The sequence below is a fragment of the Phoca vitulina genome, unplaced genomic scaffold (assembly GCF_004348235.1).
Source record: "Phoca vitulina isolate PV1807 unplaced genomic scaffold, GSC_HSeal_1.0 scaffold51, whole genome shotgun sequence".
In the NCBI taxonomy this organism is placed as follows: Eukaryota; Metazoa; Chordata; class Mammalia; order Carnivora; family Phocidae; genus Phoca; species Phoca vitulina.
In genome coordinates this window covers 4,269,870-4,293,465 of record NW_022589754.1, presented here as the reverse complement: position 1 = coordinate 4,293,465, position 23,596 = coordinate 4,269,870, and the positions used below count along the sequence as shown (strand labels likewise).

The 23,596-nt window shown below is 37.3% G+C and overlaps 1 pseudogene; it reads left to right on the top strand.

Annotated features, from left to right (window-relative positions):
- The first annotated feature begins 3,229 nt into the window (after window positions 1-3,229).
- On the top strand, window positions 3,230-4,659 carry LOC116621871 (annotated as a pseudogene).
- The last annotated feature ends 18,937 nt before the right edge of the window (window positions 4,660-23,596 follow it).

Genomic DNA, 23,596 nt, shown 5'->3' with positions numbered 1-23,596 from the left:
CTAGAAAAACACATAAGTATAACCAAATTAGGAAAAAAGAACATTAAATTATATCCTTTTGCAGACAACAGGATCTTACATGTAAAAAACTCTAAAGATTAAGCACACACACATGAGTTGTTAGAGCAAACAAAGTCATCAAAGTTGTGGGAAATAAAATCAATATTTGCATTAATAAGTTTATATACCAAAAAGAATAAAATACATAAGAATAAATTTAATTTAGGAAGGAATATATTTGTACATTGAAAAAATAATATTAAAGAAGACACAAATAAATGAAAAGGCACTTTGTGTTCATGGATTGGAAGACTTAGTACTGTTAAGATGTCAATATTATCCAGACTACACAAGTAAGAACTATTAAAAGGGATCCTTTGAGTGGAGAGAAGGCCCAAAAGAAACAAAGATGAGAAAAGAAGAGAGAAAATCTACAGGAACAGTAACTTTATAGGTAATACAACGGCACGAAATTCACATCTTCCAATAATTACTCTGAATGTAAATGGACTAAGTACTCCAATCAAAAGACACAGGATATAAGATTGGATTTAAACAATAGCAACAACAACAACAACAACAAAACAAGACCCATCAATGTGCTGTCTACAAGAGACTCATTTTAGACCCAAAGACGCCTACAGATTGAAAGTGAGGGGATGGAGAACCATTAATCATGCTAATGGACATCAAAAGAAAGTTGGGGTAGCAATCCTTATATCAGTCAAATTAGACTTTAAACCAAAGACTGCAACAAGAGATGAATGGGGGCACTATATCATAATGAAGGGGACAATCCAAAAAGAAGATAAGTGTAAATATTTATGCCACTAACTTGGGAGCAGCCAATTACATAAACAAATTAATAACAAAATTAAAGAAACACATTGATAATAACACAATAATAGTAAGGAACATTAACTCCCTACTCACAGAAAAGGACAGATCATCTAAGCAGAAGATCAAAAAGGAAACAAGGGCTTTGAATGACACACTGGATCAGATGGACTTGACAGATATATTCAGAGCATTTCATCCTAAAGCAACAGAATGTACAATCTTCTCAAATGCACATGGAACAATTTTCAGAACAGATCACATACTGGGTCATACATCAAGTCCCAACTGGTACCAAAAGACTGGGATTATTCCCTGCATATTTTCATACCACAATGCTTTAAAACGTGACTTCAATCACAAGAGAAAATGTGGAAGGAACACAAATATATGGGGGTTAAAGATCATCATATTAAAGAATGAATGGGTCAACCAGGAAATTAAAGAAGAATTTTTAAATGGAAACAAATGAAAATGAAAACATAACTGTTCAAAACCTTTTGGGTTGCAGCAAAGGCAGTCCTAAGAGGAAAATATATAGCAATATGAGTCTTTCTCAAGAAACAAGAATAGTCTCAAATACAAAACCTTACCTTCCACCTAAAGGAGGTGAAGAAAGAACAGCAAATAAAGCCTAAACCAAGCAGGAGAAGAGAAATAACAAAGATTAGAGGAGAAATAAAATGAAATAGAAACAAAAAGAATAGTAGAAGAGATCAATGAAGCTAGTAGCTGGTTCTTTGAAAGAATTAATAAGATTGATAACCCCTAGCCAGACTTACCAAAAAGAGAAAAGACTCAAATTAATAAAATCATGAATGAAAGAGGAGAGATCACGACCAACACTGAAGAAATACAAACAAGTAAAAGAATATATTATGAGCACCTATATGCCAATAAATTAGTCATTCTGGAAGAAATGGATGCATTCCTAGAAACATATAAACTACCAAACTGAAACAGGAAGAAATAGAAAACTTGAAAAGAACCATAATCAACAAGGTAATTGAATCAGTAATCAAAAATCTCCCAAAAAAAGAGAGTCCAGGACCAGTTGGCTTCCCAGGAGAATTCTACCAAACATTTAAAGAATTAATACCTATTCTTCTGAAACTGTTCCAAAAAACAGAAATGGAAGGAAAACTTCCAAACTCATTCTTTGAGGCCAGCATTACCTTGATCCCAAAACCAGACAAAGACCCCAACAAAAGGAGAGTTACAGACCACTATCCCTAATGAACATGGATGCAAATCTTCTCACCAAGATACTAGCCAATAGGATCCAATAGTACATTAAAATGATTATTCACCACAACCAAGTGGGATTTATTCGTGGGATACAAGGGTGGTTCAACATCCACAAATCAAGTAATGTGATACACCATATTAAAAAAAGAAAGGTAAATAATCATATGATCCTCTCTATTGATTCAGAAAATGCATTTGACAAAATACAGCATCCTTTCTTGATTAAAACTTTCCGCAGAGGAGGGATACAGGGAACATATGTCAATATCATAAAACCCATATAAGAGAATTCCACAACTAATATCATTCTCAATGGGGAAAAAAATGAGAGCTTTTCCCCTAAGGACAGGAATATGACAGGGATGTCTACTCTCACCACTGTTGTTCAAATAGTGCTGGAAGTCCTAGCCTCAGCAATCAGACAACAAAAAGAAATAAAAGGCATTCAAATTGGCAAAGAAGAAGTCAAACTCTGTCTTTGCAGAAGATATGATACTCTATAAGGAAAACTGAAAAGACTCCACCCACAAATGTTAGATCTCATACAGAAATTCAGCAAAGTGGCAGGATATAAAATTAATGCACAGAAATCAGTTACATTTTTATACACTAGCAATGAGACAGCGGCAGACGCGGCTGTCCCGGCGATGTGTGGCGCTGAAGCGGCTTCCGGAGCAGCAGCGGCGGCAGCCGCGGCAGCGGGCTCGACCTCGGCTTCACAGCGGTGCCAGCAGCGGAGACGGAGGAGCAAGTTCCTCATTAGGACCTCGCGAGCCCAAGCCTAATCAACGGCCCCGCGAGGCCTGTGTATAGCGCCCCTGACCGGGACCCTCCCCGCCTGGCCGTGCCCCGTGAGCCTGCCTCCCCGGCCGGGGATGAAGCCGGGAGGCGGCCGCGCGGGGCCCAGCACAAAGGCTTGTCCCCGGGGGCCTCCGTCGCCAGCCTACAGCTGCCCGCCGAAGCGGAGCCGGCGCCGGGGCCCTCATCCCAGCCGGTCCCTGGGGACGGCTGTTGCCAGTCTCCCCGAGGCCTAGGGGCCCGAGCGCCGAGCCCCTTGTTCCCTTGGCTACGGTGGGACTGGGCAGCTGTGCAGCCTCCGCCACTCCCGGCAGTAGAGGCCTCACGGAGCACGTCCGGGGAGAGCGACATGGAGAAAGCCATCAAGGAAACCTCCATTTTAGAGGAATATAATATCAATTGGACTCAGAAGCTGGGAACTGGAATTAGTGGTCCAGTTAAAGTCTGTGTAAATAAATCTACTCAAGAACAGTTTGCACTGAAAATTCTTTTTGATCGTCCAAAAGCTAGAAATGAGGTACGTCTGCACTTGATGTGTGCCACACACCCCAATATAGTTCAAATTATTGAAGTGTTTGCTAACAGTGTACAGTTTCCTCATGAGTCCAGCCCCAAGGCCCAACTCTTTAATTATAATGGAGATGATGGAAGGGGGAGAGCTATTTCACAAAATCAGCCAGCACTGGCACTTTACAGAGAAGCAAGCCAGCCAAGTAACAAAGCAGATAGCTTTGGCTCTACAGCACTGTCACTTGTTAAACATCGCTCACAGAGACCTCAAGCCTGAAAATCTGCTCTTCAAGGATAACTCTTTGGATGCCCCAGTGAAGTTGTGTGACTTTGGATTTGGCAAAATTGACCAAGGTGACTTGATGACACCCCAGTTCACCCCTGATTATGTTGCACCTCAGGTATTGGAGGCACAAAGAAGGCATCAGAAGGAGAAATCTGGCATCATACCTACCTCGCCAACACCCTACACTTACAACAAGAGCTGTGACTTGTGGTCCCTAGGGGTGATTATCTATGTGATGTCACATATAAATGGAACAGAATAGAAAACCCAGAAATGGACCCTTCTTTTTACTCCAAACACCACAGCCGAACTACCCCGGGGGTTTACAGAGAAAGATCATGACAGGCAGTTTTGAGTTCCCAGAAGAAGAGTGGAGCCAGATTTCAGAGATAGCCAAGGATGTTGTGAGGAAGCTCTTGAAGGTCAAACCAGAGGGAAGACTCACCATGGAGGGAGTATTGGACCACCCGTGGCTCAACTCGACTGAGGCCTTGGATAATGTGCTACCCTCTGCTCAACTGATGATGGATAAGGCGGTGGTTGCAGGAATCCAGCAGGCTCATGCAGAACAGTTGGCCAACATGAGAATCCAGGATCTGAAAGTCAGCCTCAAACCCCTGCACTCTGTGAGCAACCCCATTCTGAGGAAGAGGAAATTACTCGGCATCAAGCCAAAGGACGTTGTTTATATCCATGACCATGAGAATGGAGCCAAGGATTCAAATGTTGCCTTGGAAAAGCTCTGAGATGTGATTGCTCAGTGTATTCTCCCCCAGGCTGGAGAGAATGAAGATGAAAAGTTGAACGAAGTAATGCAGGAGGCTTGGAAGTATAACCGGGAATGCAAACTCCTAAGAGATACTCTGCAAACCTTCAGCTGGAATGGTCGTGGATTCACAGATAAAGTAGATCGACCAAAACCAGCAGAAATTGTGAAGCAAGTGATAGAAAAGCAAACCATGCCCCATGAATCCCAATAATGACAGCTTCAGACTTTGTTTTTTTTAACAATTTGAAAAATTATTCTTTAATGTATAAAGTAATTTTTATGTAAATTAATAAATCATAATTTCATTTCCACATTACTTAAAGATGCTGTATAGATTTAGATACAGGACTTATTCATAGTATAGTTCATTTGTTTGTTTTTAAGAAAAGCTCAGTTCCTAGAGATATACTATTACTCTAGGACTGTTTTCTCATATGTTTGTAAGATGACAGATGGTATCGTCAAACAAGATTGTTTTATTTGTAATAAAGTGTACAAAAACCATTTGCCAGTGGTAGACAAAGGATCGGCTATACTGACCTGTTTAATAAACAGTTGAATCAAAAAAAAAAATCAATCCCATTTACAATTACACCAAAAACCATAAGATACCTAGGAATAAACCTAAGCAAAAATGTAAACGATCTGTACTCTGAAATCTATAGAACACTCAAGAAAGAAATTGAGGAAGACACAAAGAAATGGAAAAACATTCCATGCTCGTGGATTCTAAGAAAAATTATTGTTAAAATGTCTATGACACCCAGAGCAATCTACATGTTCAATGCAATACCTATCAAAATACCATTTACATTTTTCACAGAACTGGAACAAATAATCCTAAAATTTGTATGGAACCAGAAAAGACCCCAAATAGCCAGAGGAATGTTGAAAAAGGAAACCAAAGCTGGCAGCATCACAATGCCAGACTTCAAACTGTATTACAAAGCTGTAATCATCAAGAAAGTATGGTACTGGCACAAAAACAGTCACATAGATAAATGGAACCCAGAGCCCAGAAGTGGACCCTCACTCTATGGTCAACTAATCTTTGACAAAGCAAGAAAGAATATCCAATGGAAAAAAAGTCTCTTCAACAAATGATGTTGGGAAAATTGGACAGCCACATGTAGAGGAATGAAACTGGAACATTTTCTTACATCATACACAAAAATAGACTCAAAATGGATGAAAGACCTAAATGTGAGACAGTAATTCATTAAAATCCTAGAGGATAACACAGCAACCTCTTTGACCTCAGCTGCAGCAACTTCTTGCTAGATATATCTCCAAAGACAAGTGAAACAAAAGCAAAAATGAACTATTCAGACTTCATCATGATAAAAAGCTTTTGCATAAGGAAGGAAATAGTCAACAATACCAAAAAACAATCTACAGAATGAGAGAAGATATTTGTAAATGTCTCATCAGATAAAGGGCTAGTATCTAAAATCTACAAAAAACTTATCAAACTCAACACCCAAAAAACAGAAAATCCAGTCAAGAAATGGGCAGAAAGCAATGTCCACAATAGTCAAACTGTGGAAATAGCTGAGATGTCCTTCAACAGATGAATGGAAAGAAGAGATATGGTCCATATATACAATGAAATATTACTCAGCCATCAGAAAGGATGAATACCTACAATTTGCATCAACATGGATGGAACTGGAGGGGATTATGCTAAGTGAAATAAGTCAAGCAGAGAAAGAATTCACTCATATGTAAAACATAAGAAATAGTGTGGAGGACATTAGGGGAAGAGAGGGAAAACTGAGTGGGAAGAAATCAGAGAAGGAGACAAACTATGAAAGACTCTAGACTCCAGGAAACAAACTGAGGGTTACAAAAGGGAGGGGGTGGGGGATGGGGTAACAGGGTGATGGGTATTAAGGAGGGCACATGTCATGATGAGCACTGGGTGTTATACACAACTAATGAATCATTGAACTACATCAAAAACTAATGATGTACTATATGTTGGCTAATTGAACTTAATAAAAAAAAGGAAAAGAAATAAAAAAAAAATGGACAGAATACATGAGCAGACATTTATCCAAAGAAGACCTACAAATGGTCAACGAACTCATGAAAAAATGCTCAGCATCACTCAGCTTTTGGGAAATACAGATCAAAACCACAAGGAGAAACCACCTCACACTGGCAGAATGGCTAAAATAATAAGTCAGGAAACAACAAATATTGGCAAGGATGCAGAGAAAGGGGAACTCTTTTACATTGCTGGTGAGAATGCAAGTTGGCACAGCCATTGTGGAAAACAGTATTAATATTCCTCAAAAATTTAAAAACAGACCTACCTTATGACCCAGCAATTGCACTACTAGGTATTTACCCAAAAGATACAAATGTAGTGATCTGAATGGGCATCTTCACCCCGATGTTTATAGCAGCTATGTCCACAATAGCCAAACTATGGAAAGAGCCCAGATGTCCATCAACAGATGAAGGGATAAAGAAGATGTGGCATATATACACAATGGAATATTACTCAGAAATAGAAAAAAATGATATCTTACCATTTGTAATGACATGGATGGAACTAGAGGGTATTATGCTAAGCAAAATAAGTAAGTCAGAGAAAGATAATTATCATATGATTTCACTCATATGTGGAATTTAAGAAACAAAACAGAGGATCATAGGGGAAGGGAAGGTAAAATAAAGTAAGATGAATTCAGAGAGGGAGACAAACTATAAAGACTCTTTTTTAAGAGAAAGATTTTATTTATTTATTTGACAGAAAGAGCAAGAGAGCCCAAGCAGGGGGAGCAGTAGTAAGAAAGGGAGAAGCAGGCTCCCCACCAAGCAGGAAGCCCCACGAAGGACTCAATCCCAGGACCCTGGGATCATGACCTGAATGGAAGGCAGACGCTCAACCATATGAGCCACCCAGTCTCCCCAAAGACTCTTAACTATAGGAAACAAACAGCGTTGCTGGAGGGGTAGTGGGTGGGGTGATGTGGTAACTGGGTGACAGGCATTAAGTAGGGCATGTGATGTAATGAGCACTGGGTATTATATGCAACTGATGAATTCCTGAACTCCACCTCTGAATCTAAGAATACATTATATGTTAATCAACTGAATTTGAATAAAATAAAATTTAAAAAGATGTCTGTATTATACAAAGCGATCTATAGATTCAGTGTATCCCTATTACAATAGAACAGCTTTTGGTAGAAATAGAAACATCTATCCTAAATTTATGTTCAATCAGAAGGGATTTCAAATAGTTAAGGAAAATATTGAAAAAAAAAGAAAAAATGGAAGGTCTCAGACTTTCTGATTTAGAGAGTTAATACTAAGTAATGGTAATAATATCATTGTAATACTGACATTAAACCAGACATATACCAGACCAATGGAATAGTATAGAGATCTCCCACAAAATTCACATATATAGTCAAATGTTTTTTCACAAGGGTGTCAAGATAATTGAGAAAAGGATTGTCTTTTAAGAAAATATTATTGATAAAACTGGATATCCATTTGCAAAAATTAAGTTGGACCCCTGCCATATGTCATATAAAAAAACTAACTGAAAATGGATCAAAGACGTAAATTTAAGGGCTAAAATCATAAAACTCCTAGAAAAAAACAGTAAAATATTAATGGTCATGGATTTGGCAATGATTTTATGAATATCCAATAAAAGAAGAGGAAACAAAAGAAAAACATAGGTAAATTATACTTCATCAAAATTAGGCACTTTTGTGAATTTAAAGTCACGATGAACAGAGTGAAACTGTAACCGAGGTGATGTAAAAATATTTGAAGGTAATATATTTGATAAGAGATTAATGTTCACGAGCTATAAATAACATATAAATTCAGGAACAAAAATTTAAAGTGTGCAAAAGAATTGAACAGACATTTTTCCAAAGATACATAAAATGTCCAACAAGCACATGAGAAAATACTGAACATCACTAATCATTAAGGAAATAAAACTAAAAACCATGATTATATATAATTTCACACCTATCATATGGCCATTATTATAAAATAAAATAAATGAAAAAGTGAATATCAAGGATATGGAGAAATTGGAACACCCACATCATTAGTGGGAATGTGAATTGTTATACCTACTATGGAAAATAGAATGGAAGGATCTCAAATAATTACACATCACATAGAATTCCATTTTGGGTATATACCTAAAATAACTGAAAGCAGGGCCTAGAACATAATATTTGTACACCTATATTTATAGCAACATTAATCATAATAGTCAACTATCATAGCAAACCAAGAATCGATTGACAGATAAAGGAGTAAAGAAAATGTGGTTACATTAGTCTATTTGGGCTTCCTTAACAGAATACCATAGTCTAGTGGCTTAAACAACAACAAAAAATTATCTTCTCACAGTTCTGGAGACTAGAAACCCAATATCAAAATCAATATCAATATCAATATCATCAATATCAATATCAATATCAAGGTAAGGAATCTCTCCTTGGGTTACACATGACCTCTTTCTTTCTATGTCCTCACACAGCAGAGAGAGAAAGAGATTTCTTCCCCTCTTTATATAAAAACCACAGTCCTTTTGGATTAGGGCCCTACTTTTATGAACTTGTTTATGCTTACTTAGCTCTTAAAGACTTTATCTGCAAATACAGTAACATTAGAGGTTAATGATTCAATACATAAATTTTGAAGGGACATAATTCAGTCCATAGAAGTGATATATACATAAAATGGTATATTATTTATTCTTTAAAATAAAGGGAATTCTGAACACATGCTACAACATGGATTAACCTTCAAGACATACTAAGTGAAATAAAGCAGTCACAAAAGGACAAATATTGTGTGATTCCACTTAAATGAGGTATCCAGATGAGTTAAATTTATAGACAGAATGTAGAATGGTGATTGCCAGAGGCTGTGTGGAGGGGAGACTGGGAGTCAGTGATAAATGACTACTGACTTTCAGGGATGTAAGATGAAAAAGTCTGGTGATGGAGGTTAGTCAAGGTTGCACAACAATGTGAATGTACTAAATGACACAGAATGATATCCTTTAAAAATAGAATGCTAAATTTTATTTTATATAGGTATATTTAAACACAATAAAAAACAGATTTCAGAAGATTCAAATTATCTGGGGCTAGAAGAAGAATAATGAGAGTCAAAGGAAGCAAAAATTGGGTCTTTGAAAAGATAAACAAAATTGACAAATCTTTAGCTATACTGACAAAGGAAAAATAAGAAACAACAAAAATAACGGAAAGCACAAATAAAAATGAAGAGATCACTAACAATCTTACAGAAATTAAAATGATTATAAGAGAATATAATTAAAAATTGTACACTGACAAATTAGACAACCTAGATTAAATTGCATATTCCTAGAGACACACAAACAACCTAAAATGACTCGAGAAGAAATTGAAAATCCCAGCAGACCTGTAACAATATAAGTGAATGAATCAGTAATCAAAACCTCCCAACAAAGAAAACTCCAGGAACAGATGGATGTACTGATAAATTTTATCAAGGATTTAAAGAGTTATTACCAATCTTTCTCAAACTCTTCTGAAAAAAAAAAAAGTGGAGAGACAATTCGTAATTCCTTTTATAACAATAGCATTACTCTGATAACAAAGCCAAGCAAGGCATCACACAAAAGGATATACCAATATTCTTTATGAATACAGATGCAAAAATCCTCAGCAAAATATTAGCATACCCAATCCAACAGCGTATTGGAAGGATTATACACCATGTCCAAGTGGGATTTATCCCAGGAATACAATATTGGTTCATCATAAGAAAATCAGTTAGTGTAACACAGCACATTAATAAACTAAAGGAGGAAAACATGATTATCTCAACTGACACAAAAATGTCATTTGAAAAGTTCCACCTGGTTTCATATAAAAATACTCAGAAAACAGGAAAACAAGGGAAACTCCTCAACATAAAAAAACACATACATAAAACAAAACAAAACAAAAAACATAGCAAACATCATACTCCATGGTAAAAGACTGGGACTTTTTCCTCAAAGGTCAGGAATACAAAGATGCCACTTTCATTACTGTTATTCAACTTTGTACTGGAAGTTTTAGCCAGAACAACTAGAAAGGAAAATAAATAAAAGTTACCAAATTTGAAAAGGAAAAAGGAAAATTATCTTCACAGATTACATTATCCTATAAAAAGTTAATCCTAAATATTCCACAAAAAGGATACAAGAGTGAGGAATAAATACTGCTAAAAGGTACAAGATCAATACAAAAACCAACGGTGTTTCTGTACAGAAACCAGGAATGATCAATATAAAAAAATTAACAAAGATAAGAAAGCAATTATATTTACAATGATATATTAAAAAGTAAAATACCAATAAATAAATTTAACAAAAGAACAGAAAGACTTGTGAACTAAAAATTTTGCTAAAAATATTTTAAAAACCTAAATAAATGGAAAGACATCCTATGTTCATGAAATGGAAAGATTAATATGCCGAATATGGTAATACTACCCAAAGCAATGCACTGTGCAATGCAATCCTTATCAAAAATTCAAGAATTTTTTTGCAGAATTTGAAAAGCTGATCCTCAAATTCCTATAATTTTGCAAGTAACCTTGACTAGCCAAAGCAATTTTGAAAAAGAGAAACAAAAGTGGAAGACTCACACTTCCCAATATCAAAATTACCTCAAAACCATTTTATTCAAAACAGTGTGGTATTAATATTACACTAGACACATAAGATGGAATAGAAATTAAAGTCCAGAAATAAACTTATGTATCTAATATATAGATATAAACCATAGAAATATATTGACTTTATCATGGTACTCTTTTCTTATAGTGATAAAATATACATAACATAAAATTTACAATTTTAACCACTTTAATTGTACAAATTGTACAATTTAGTGGCATTGAGTACATTCTCAGAGTGCAACCATCACCACTATACATCTCCACAATATTTTCATCTTCCAATATGGGAATTTTGTATACCTTAAACAATAACTCCATATTATTATACCTTCTTTCCAGCCCATGGTAACCACTATTTTACTTTATGTTTCTATGAATTGGACTATCTAGGTACTTCATATAAATGAAATGCCATATTTGTCCTTTTGTGTTTGGGTTATTTCACTTAGCATGATTAATTTCAGGGTCCATCCATATTGTATCATGTATCAAAATTTCATTACTATTTTAAGACTGAAAAGTATTTGTATATATACACTGCGTTTTGTTTATCCATTCATTCGTTGATGGGCATTTGGATTGTTTACACCTTATGGCTACTATGAATAATGTTGCTATGAACATAGGTTTGCAATTGTCTGTTCAAATCCCTACTTTCAATTCTATTGGCTATATAAGTTCAAGTGGAATTGATGAATCATATGGTATACTATGCTTTATTTTTTGAGGAACTACCATGCTGTTTGCTACAAAACCTGCATCATTTTACATTCCCACCAACAATGCATGAGGGTTGTAATTTCTCCACATCCTCAACAATATTTGCTATTTTCTGTTGTTGTTGTTGTTGTTGTTTTTATAATATAATAGCCATACTATTCATTGTGATTTTTTAAAATTTATTTTATTTATTTGGGAGAGAGAGGGAGCGTGAGAGAGAGAGAGCACCAGCAGCGGGAAGGGACAAAGGGAGAGGGAGAAACAGGCTCCTTGCTGAGCAGGGAGCCCTGACAACTGTGCAGGTTTGATCCCAGGGCAGGCTCAATTTCAGGACCCTGGGATCATAACCTGAGCCAAAGGCAGCAGCTTAACCAACTGAGCCATGTAAGTGCCCCCTTCATTGTGATTTTGTTTTACATCTCCCTAATAATTAGTGATCTTTTCCTGTATTTATTGACCATCTGTATATCTTCTTTGGAGAAATATCTGTTCAAGTTCTTGCCCATTTTAAAAATTGGGTTGTGTATTACTTTTCTAGGACTGACATAACAAATACCACAAACTGTGTGGCTTAGCAGAAATGTATTTTCTCACACTTGTGGAAGTTACAAGTCCAAGATCAAGGTGTCAGCAGAGATGAATTTTTTAAGGCCTCTCTCCTTGGTTTGTAGATGGCCATTCTTTTCTACTGTCATGAGATACTCTTTCCTCTGAGTGTCTCTGTCCTAATCTCCTTGTTTTATGAATACACCAGTAATATTGGACTACATCCTGCTCTAATGACATCAGTTTACCTTAATTACCTCTTTAAGGAGGGGTACTGGAACTTAGGACTTCAACATATGAATTTGGGGACATACAATTTAGCTCATACTACTCCATATCCTGGGTCCCCAAAATTCATGTTCTCACATGCAAAATACATGCACCCCATCCCAAGACCTACAAATATTTTAATACATTCTTACATCAACTCTAAGTCTAAAATCTCATCTAAATATTATCTAAACCAGATATGGGTGTGACTGGAGATGTGATTCATCCTGATGTAAAACGCCTCTCCAGCCGTAAACCTATGAAACCAAAGACGTTATCTGCTTCCAAATTAAAATAGTGTGACAGACATAAGATAAACATTTCCATCCCAAAAGGGAGAAATTGAAAAGAAGAAAGGGGTCATGAGTTCCAGGCAAGTCTGAAACCTAGCAGGGTAAATTCCATTATATTTTAAGGCTCAAGAATAATCCTTTTTGGCTCAATGTTTTGTTCTCCAGTTCTTTGTCCATTCATCAATCGACAAATGATGGAATTGGGCTGTTTCCATAATATGGCTATTGTAGATAATGCTGCTATAAACATTGGGGTACCTATATCCCTTTGAATTAGTACTTTTGTATTTTTTGGATAAATACCTAGTTTTAGAATCTGTCCATTATCTACTTCAAAAATTGCTTCCACATTTTAAGATATTTGCTATATCAGTACTCCACTTCCTGGTACAAAAATCTTTATCAATTTGCTAGTATCTCCACAATAAATGCCACAGACTGGGTGACAAATAACAGTGATATATTTCCTCATAGTTCTGAAAGCTAGGAGTCCAAGATCAATGCATAAGCCGGGCTGATATGCTTTGAGTTCTTTCTTGGCCATCTTCTCTCGGTATCATGATATCTTCCTATTGTATGTGTCTGTGTTTTAATCTCCTTCACTTATAAGGACAGTAGTTTTATTGAATTAGGGCCTATCCTAGTGACTACATTTTACCTCAATTACTTCTTTAAAGACTTATTTCCAAATACATCCAGAGATACTGGGGCTTAGGACTTCAACATATAAATTTTAAGGGGACACAATTCTTCCCATAGCAAATATTTTCTCCTATTCTGTGTGTTGTCTTTTTAATCTCTTGATAGTGTCCCTTACCACACCAAAGTTTTTAATTTTGATGAACTCTATTTTTTCTTTTGTTGCATGTGATTTTGTTGTCATATTCAAGAAATACATGCCAAATTGAAAGTTTGGATGAAGCTTTGAAGGTTTTTCTTGAAGTATTCATTTAAGAGTTTAATAATTTTTGCTTTTAAATTTTGGTCCTTAATTCATTTTGAGTTAATTTTTTGTATACACTGTAAGATAAGGGTCTGACTACTGTGTTTTGCATGTGGACATCCAGTTTTCCAAGTGTTGAAAACAAAGTCATTTTCTTATTGAATGGTCTGTGCAACCTTGACAAGCATCATTTGACCATATAGGTGAGGGTTTTATCTGTACTTTCTATTCCAATATATTTGTCTTCCTGTCTGCCTTTATGCCTGTGCTACATTTTTTATTATTGTACATTTATAGTAAGAGATGGAATGAGGAATTTTAAGTTCTCCAACTCTTCCTTTTTAAGATTGTTTTGGCTAATAAATGTCTCCTGAGATTACATGTGAATTTTAGGATGGGTTTTTCTATTTCTGCCAAAAACATAATTGGGATTTTGATTGCAGTTGTATTAAATCTTTAGAGCACTTCACTAATATTGGCATCTTAAAAATATTCTCTTCTAATGTATAAACATGAGATGCATTTACATTAAATGTATGTTTTCTGTAATTTCTTTGAGCAGTTTTGTAGTCTACAGAGTACAAGCCTTTTGTTATCTCTAAGTATTTTCTATTATAAGTGGAATTATTTTCTTAACTTCCTTTTTGGAGTTATTAATATTAGTGTACAAAAACACAACTGATTTTTCAGTATTAAATTTGTGTTCTGTGCCTTTGCTGAATTTGTTTCTTAGATCTAACAGTCGTTTTTTCCCAATCTAGTGTTTTCTACATAAAAGATCATGTATTCTGTTAGCAGAGATAATTTTATTTATTTTTTCATTTCCAAATTATATTCCCTTTATTTTATTTTCTTAATGTTCTGAGTAAACCAATGGGCACCAATCCCTTTGGTGAGGGCTCTGCTTTCATGACCTACCTAATCATCTAATGATATCCCACCTCCTAACCATTGTATTTGGGTTTAGGATTTTAACAAATGAATTTTGGGGGATACATAGATACTCAGTCTGTAATACGTTGTAAAGTTAGGTTGTTGAATTAAGATCTTTCTTCCATAAGCATTTAAAGTTATAATTTTCCCTCTTGTTATTGCTTTTGCATTTCCCATATCTCTGGAATACCATTTTTTTTCAATTTTCCTTTATAACAACGTATTTTTAAATTTCCCTTATAATTTCTTCTGTAACACATTGGTTAGTTAAGAGAGTATTGTTTAATTTCCACATACTTGTGTTTTTTCCAGTTTTTCTTTTGCATTTTAATTCTAGTCTTATTCTATTATGATCAGAAAGATTCTTGTATGCTTTTAATATTTAAATTTATTAATATTTGTTTTGTGGCCTAATATATGAGCTAGTCTGGAGGATATTTTATGTGTACTTGAGAATAATGTGCATTGTGTTGTTGTTGGATGGAATGTTCCATTATTGTCAGTTTGGTATAGATAGATTAGAGTACTAAAGTCCTCTATGTCCTTTCTAATTGAGATGGTTAATTTTATGAGTCACCTCGGCTGGGTCATGGTGCCCAGATATTTGATCAAACATTATTCTGGATGATTTGGTAAAGGTGTTTTTTTTGGATGAGATTAATATTTAAATTGGAATATTTTGACTCCAGCAGATTACACTCCAAATGTAGGTGGAGCTCATCCATTAGTTGATTGCCTTAATAGAGTAAGACCTGCCTCCACAAAGCAAGGAGGAATTCTGCCAACACAGTGTCTTTGGTCTTGAATGTTGATTCTGCTCCTCTGGAGAACTCCAACCCATAAATCTCTCTGTTCCTTTACCATTTTTTTGGAATAGTATTTATATCATGTTTTCATTTTTTTCATTATGTTATGTTAGTCATGATACAGTATTTCATTAGTTTTTGATGTAGTGTTCCACAATCCATTGTTTGTGTATAACACCCAGTGCTCATCACAACACATGTCCTCCTTAATACGCATCACCCAGGAGAAAAGATGGTGGAGGAGTAGGGGACCCTATTCCAACTGGTCCCCGGAATTGAGCTGGATTTCTATTACACCACTCTGAGCACCCACAAAATCAGTCTGAGAGGTAAGAAGATACATCTGGATCTCTACAAACAGAAGATCGCAGGCGGTTGGTTTCGATGAAGCCGTGATTCCACAGGCAGATATTGGAGGATAAACAGCAGCAGGAGGGAGCCAGCCATGGGATCCTGCACTGCTGGTGAGTGATAGCCTCTGGTGCTGGGGATGGGGCACAGACTTGCAGACCAGTAGCAGAGGGGAAAGGACTTTAGGGCAGCCCCTTGGGACGGAAACCCAGAGTGGAAGGGTCATTCGTGTGAACTGGGAGGGGCTGGCAGTTTTAGAAACACAAAGGGCAGAGACATGCCCTGACCTGGAGGCAGGACTGGGGGTGCTGCGGAGGGGCACACAACACAGGATACTGCAGTTAATAGCAGCAAAGACAGAAATGGAGATAGCGTGGCCTGGAGAGCTCACTGAAGAATAGACTGCGGCCTCTCTGCTCTGAGGCAGAGGGTTGGAAACAGTCTCTTCTGCTCTGATTCTCTGAAGAGACGTGGAAAGCTGCCAGGGAAAGCTGCCAGAGAACAAAAGCCCCCAAAACTGGTTCCAACTGAGCCCGTCCCCCGCCACAGGGGGCAGGACAACTCTGCCCAAATAGGGTTGCCTGAGTAACAGCTTGGCAGGCCCCTCCCCCAGAAGACAGGCTGGGAGAAAAAAAGGTCAGCAGCCTAAGGTCCCTAGAAAACAGGTGCATCTTGCTTGGGTTCTGGTCAATAATATGGACTCTGTACATTCCCTCAACCACCCATCAACAGAATGACTACGAGGAGGAACCCCCAAAATAGGATAGACTCAGAGATTATGACTTATGCCACAGATTTACAAATGGATGCAGATATAACCAAAATGTCAGAGATGGGATTCAGGCTAGCAATTGTGAAGACAATACCTAGAATGGAGAAATCAATTAATGGCAACATAGAGTCTCTAAGGGCAGAAATGAAAGCTGAATTGGCAGAACTTAAAAATGCTATCAATGAGATCCAATCCAATCTAGATAATCTAACAGCTAGGGTAAGTGAGGCAGAAGAACAAATCAATGACCTGGAAGATAATTTCATAGATAAAAAGGGAAAAGACAAGGCCAGGGAAAAACAACTCAGAATCCATGAAAATAGAATCAGAGAAATAAGTGACACCATGAAACATTCCAATGTCAGAATTATTGGAATCCCAGAGGGAGCTGAGAGAGAGAGAGACAGGACTAGAAGATATATTTGAGCAAATCGTAGCTGAGAACTTACCTAATCTGGGGAATGAAACAAACATTCGTGTCCTAGAGGCAGTGAGGACCCCTCCCAAGATCAAGGAAAACAGGCCAACACCCCGGCATGTAATAGTAAACCTTGCAAAACTTTGAACCAAGGAAACCATCTTAAGGGCAGTTAGAGGGAAGAGATTCCTTATGTACAGAGAAAGGAACATCAGAATAATGTCAGACCTATCCACAGAGACTGGTAAGACAGAAAGGCCTGGCAAGACATATTCAGAGTACTAAATGAGAAGAACATGCAGCCAAGAATACTTCATCTGGCAAGGATGTCATTTAGAATGGATGGAGAGAGGCAGAGCTTCCAAGACCAGGAGAAACTGAAAGAATATGTGACCACTAAGCCGGCCTTGCAAGAAATGTCAAGGGGGGTTCTATAAAAGGAGAAAGACCCAAGAGTGATTTACAACAGAAATTTACACGGACAATCTATAAAAACAATGTCTTCACAGGCAACATGATGACAATTAATTCATATCTTTCAATAATCACTCTCAATGTGAACGGCCTAAATGCTCCCATAAAATGGCCCAGGGTTGCAGATTGGATAAAAAGACAGGACCCATCCATATGCTGTCTACAAGAGACTCATTTGGAACCTAAAGACACATCCAGACTGAAAGTGAAGGGATGGAGATCCATCTTCCATGCCAGCGGACCTCAAAAGAAAGCTGTGACAGCAATTCTTATATCAGACAAATTAGATTTTAAACTAAACTGTGTAGTTAGAGACAGAGAAGGACACTATATCATTCTTAAAGGGTCTATCCAACAAGAAGATCTAACAATTGTAAATAGCTATGGCCCAAACATGGGAGCAGCCATCTACATAAACCAACTGTTAACCAAAATAAAGAGTCATATTGATAACAATACCTTAATTGTAGGAGACCTCAATACTCCACTCTCAGCAATGGACACATCATCTAAGCAGAAAATCAACATGGAAACAAGAGCTTTCAATCATACACTGGACCAGATGGACCTCATAGATATTTACAGAACATTCCACTCTAAAACAACAGAATACTCATTCTTCTCGAGCACACATGGCACTTTCTCCAGAATAGACCACATACTGGGTCACAAATCAGATCTCCACAGATACGAAAAGATTGAGATTATTCCCTGCATATTCTCAGACCACAATGCTTTATAACTGGAACTCAATCACAAGAAAAAATTTGGCAGAAATTCAAACACTAGGAAGCTAAAGACCACTCTGCTCAAGAATGTTTGGTTCAAGCAGGAAATCAAAGAAGAACTTAAACAATTCATGGAACCCAATGAGAATGAAAACCCATTGGTCCAAAACCTATGGGATAGTGCAAAGGCAGTCCTAAGGGGGAAATACAGAGCCATCCAAGCCTCACTCAAAAAAATAGAAAAATCCTGAATTCACCAACTAACTCTACACCTTAAAGAACTAGAGAAAAAGCAACAAACGATGCCTAAGCCACACATTAGAAGAGAAATAATTAAGATTAGAGCAGAGATCAATGAATTAGAAACAAGAAACACAGTAGATTAGATCAACGAAACTAGAAGCTGGTTCTTTGAAAGAATTAATAAGATCGATAAATCACTGGCCAGACTTATCCAGAAGAAAAGAGAAAGGACCCAAATTAATAAAATTATGAATGAAAGGAGAGAGATCACGACTAACAACAAAGAAATAGAAACAATTATTAAAAATTATTATCAACAACTCTATTCCAATAAATTAAGCAAGCTGGAAGAAATGGATGCCTTCCTAGAAACCTATAAACTGCCAAGACTGAAACAGGAAGAAATTGACAACCTGAATAGGCCAATAAACAGTAATGAGATTGAGGCAGTGATCAAAATCCTCCCAAAAATCAAAAGTCCAGGGCCTGATGGATTCCCTGGGGAATTCTACCAAACATTCAAAGAAGAAATAATACCTATCATACTGAAGCTCTTTCAAAAAATAGAAACAGAAAGAAAACTTCCAAACTCATTCTATGAGGCCAGCATTACCTTAATCCCCAAACCAGGCAAAGAATGCTTCAAAAAGGAGAATTTCAGACCGCTATCCCTGATGAATATGGATTCCAAAATCCTCAAAAAATCTTAGCTATTAAGATCCAACAATACATTAAAAGGATCATCTACCACGACCAAGTGAGATTTATCCCCGGGATGCAAGGTGGTTCAACATTCACAAATCAAACAATGTGATAGAACACATTAATAAGATGAGAGAGATGAACCATAAGGTCCTCTCAATTGATGCAGAAGAAAGCAATTGACAAAATACAGCATCCTTTCCTGATTAAAACATTTCAGAGTATAGGGACAGAGGGAACATTCCTCAAGTTCATAAAATCCATCTATGAAAAACCCACAGCGAATATCATCCTCAATGGGAAAAGCTGAGAGCCTTTCCTTTAAGATCAGGAACACATCAAGGATGCCCACTCTCGCCACTATTGTTTAGCATAATACTGGAAGTCCTAGCAACAGCAATCAGACAACAAAAAGAAATAAAATGTTTTCAAATTGGCAAAGAAGAAGTCAAACTCTCTTTTCGCAGATGACATGATACTTTATGTGGAAAACCCAAAAGACTCCACCCCCTAATTACCGGAACTCATCCAGCAATTCAGTAATGTGGCAGGATACAAAATCAATGCACAGAAATCAGTTGCTTTCTTATACACTAAAATTCAACTGTAGAAAGGGAAATTAGAGAAATGATTCCATTTACAATAGCACGAAAAACTATGGGATACCTCGGAATAAACCTAACCAAAGAGGTAAAAGATCTATACTCTAGGAACTACAGAACACTCATGAAAGTAATTGAAGAAGACACAAAAAGATGGAAAAACATTCCTTGCTCATGGATCGGAAGAATAAACCTTGTTAAAATGTCTATGCTACCCAGAGCAATCTATACTTTCAATGCCATCCCAATCAAAATTTCAAAGACATTTTTCAAAGTGCTGGAACAAACAATCCTAAAATTTGTATGGAATCACAAAAGAGCCCGAATCCCCAAGGAAATGTTGAAAAAGAAAAACAAAGCTGGGGGCATCACGCTGCCCGATTTCAAGCTATATTACAAAGCTGTGATCACCAAGACAGCATGGTACTGGCACTAAAACAGACATATAGACCAATAGAACATAATAGAGAACCCAGATAGGGACCCTCAACCCTATGGTCAAATAATCTTCAACAAAGCAGGAAAAAACATGCAATGGAAAAAAGACAGTCTCCTCAATAAATGGTGCTGGGAAAATTGGACAGCCATATGCAGAAGAATGAAACTCGACCATTCTCTAACACCATACACAAAGATAAAATCTAAATGGATGAAAGACCTCAATGTGAGATAGGAATCCATCAAAATCCTAGAGGAGAACATAGGCAGTAGCTTCTTGGACATCGGCCACAGCAACTTCTTTCAAAATACATTTCCAAAAGCTAGTGAAACAAAAGCAAAAATGAACTTTTGGGACTTCATCAAGATAAAAAGCTTCTGCACAGCAAAGGAAACAGTCAACAAAACAAAGAGGCAACCCACAGAATGGGAGAAGATATTTCCAAATGACACTACAGATAAAGGGCTGGTATCCAAGGTCTACAAAGAACTTCTCAAACTCAACACCCAAAAAAACAAATACGTCAAAAAATGGGCAGAAAACATGAAAAGACACTTCTCTGAAGAAGGCATACAAATGGCTAACAGATACATGAAAAAATGTTCATCATCATTAGCCATCAAGGAAATCCAAATCAAAACCACATTGAGATACCACGTTACACCAGTTAGAATGGCAAAAATGGAAAGGGAAAGAAACAGCAAATGTTGGAGAGGTTGTGGAGAAAGGGGAACCCTCTTACACTGTAGGTGGGAATGCAAGTTGGTACAGCCACTTTGGAAAACAGTGTGGAGTTTCCTCAAAAAATTAAAAATAGAGCTACCCTATGACCTAGCAATTGCACTCCTGGGTATTTACCCCAAAGACACAGATGTAGTGAAAAGAAGGGCCATATGCACCCCAATGTTCATAGCAGCAATGTCCACAATAGCCAAACTGTGGAAAGAGCCTGGATGCCCTTCAACAGATGAATGGATAAAGAAGTTGTGGTCGATATATACAATGGACTATTACTCAGCCATCAGAAAGGATGAATACCCAATTTTTACATCAACATGGATGGGACTGGAGGAGATTATGCTAAGTGAAATAAGTCAAGCAGAGAAAGTCAATTATCATATAGTGTCACTTATTTGTGGAACATAAGGAATAGCATGGAGGACATTAGGAGAAGGAAGGGAAAAATAAAGCGGGGGAATTGGAGGGAGAGAAGAACCATGAGAGACTATGGGCTATGAGAAACAAACAGGGTTTTAGAGTGGAGGGGGGATGGGGTTTGATTAGCCTGGTGATGGGTATTAAGGAGGGCATGTACTGCATGGAGTACTGGGTGTTATACGAAAACAATGGATCATGCATCACCACATCGAAAACTAATGATGTATTGTATAGTGACTAACATAACATAATACAAGTTAAAAATTTTAAGAAAATATACCCATCTCCGGGCTAACCCATCCCCTCTACTCCTCTCCCCTCTGAAACCCTCAGTTTGTTTCCTGGAGTCCATAATCTCTCATGGTTTGTCCACCTCTCTGATTTCCTTCCCTTCATTTTTCCCTTCCTTCTCCTAATGTCCTCCATGCTGTTCCTTATGTTCCACATATAAGTGAAACCATATGATAATTGTCTTTCTCTGCTTGACATATTTCACTTAGCATAATCCCCTCCAGTTCCATCCATGTCAATGCAAATGGTGGGTATTCATCCTTTCTGATGGCTGAGTAATATTCCATTGTATATATGGATCACATTTTCTTTATCCATTCTTTTTTAAATATTTTATTGATTTATTTGACACAGAGAGAGAGACAGCTAGAGAGGCAACACAAGCAGGGGGAGCGGGAGAAGCAGGCTCCCGGATAAGCAGGGAGCCTGATGCAGGGCTCGATCCCAGGACCCTGGGATCATGACCTGAGCTGAAGGCAGATGCCCAACGACTGAGTCACCCAGGCGCCCCTATCCATTCATTTTTGAAGGGCATTTCAGCTCCTTCCGCAGTTGGGCTACTGTGGACATTGCTGGTATGAACATTGGGATTCATGTGCCCCTTCTTTTCATTTCATCTGTGTTTTGGGGTAAATACCCAGTAGTGCAATTGCTGGGTCATAAGGTAGCTCTATTTTAAACTTTTTGAGGAAACTCCATATTGTTTTCCAAAGGGGTTGCACCAACTTGCATTCCCGCCAACAGTGTAAGAGGGTTCCCCTTTCTCTACATCGTCAACAACATTTGTTATTTCCTGCCTTGTTAATTTTTGTCATTCCAACTCGTGTAAGGTGGTATCTCAATGTGGTTTTGATTTGAATTTCTCTGATGGCTAATGATGTTGAACATTTTTTTCATATGTCTGTTATCCATTCATATGTCTTCTTTTGAGAAGTGTCTTTTCTTTTCTTTTTTTTTTTAAATATTTTATTTATTTATTTGACAGAGAGAGACACAGAGAGAGAGAGAACACGAGCAGGGGGAGTGGGAGAAGGAGAAGCAGACTTCCCACTGAGCAGGGAGCCCGATGCGGGGCTCAATCCCAGGATCCTGGGATCATGACCTGAGCCAAAGGCAGACGTTTAACGACTGAGCCACTCAGGCGCCCCAAGATGTGTCTTTTCATGCTTTTTGCCCATTTTTGATTTGATTATTGTTTTTTGGGTATTGAGTTTGAGAAGTTCTTTATAGATCTTGGATATCAACCCTTTAACTGTAATGTCATTTGCAAGTATCTTCTCCCATTCCGTGGGTTGCTTCTTTGTTGACTGTTTCCTTTGCTGTGCAGAAGCTTTTTATCTTAATGAAGTCCCAAAACTTCATTTTTGCTTTTGATTCCCTTACCTATGGAGATGTGTCTTGAAAGAAGTTGCTGTGGCTGATGTAGAAGAGGTTACTGCCTATGCTCTCCTCTAGGATTTTGATGGATTCCTGTCTCACATTGAGGTCTTTCATCCATTTAGATTTTATCTTTGTTTATGGTGTAAGAGAATGGTTGAATTTCATTCTTCTGCATATGGCTGTCCAATTTTCCCAGCACCATTTATTGGAGAGACTGTCTTTTTTCCATTATTTGTATTTTCCTGCTTTGCCGAAGATTATTTGACCATAGAGTTGAGGGTACATATCTGGGCTCTCTATTCTGTTCCATTCATCTATGTGTCTGTTTTTGTGCCAGTACCATGCTGTCTTGGTGATCACAGCTTTGTAAT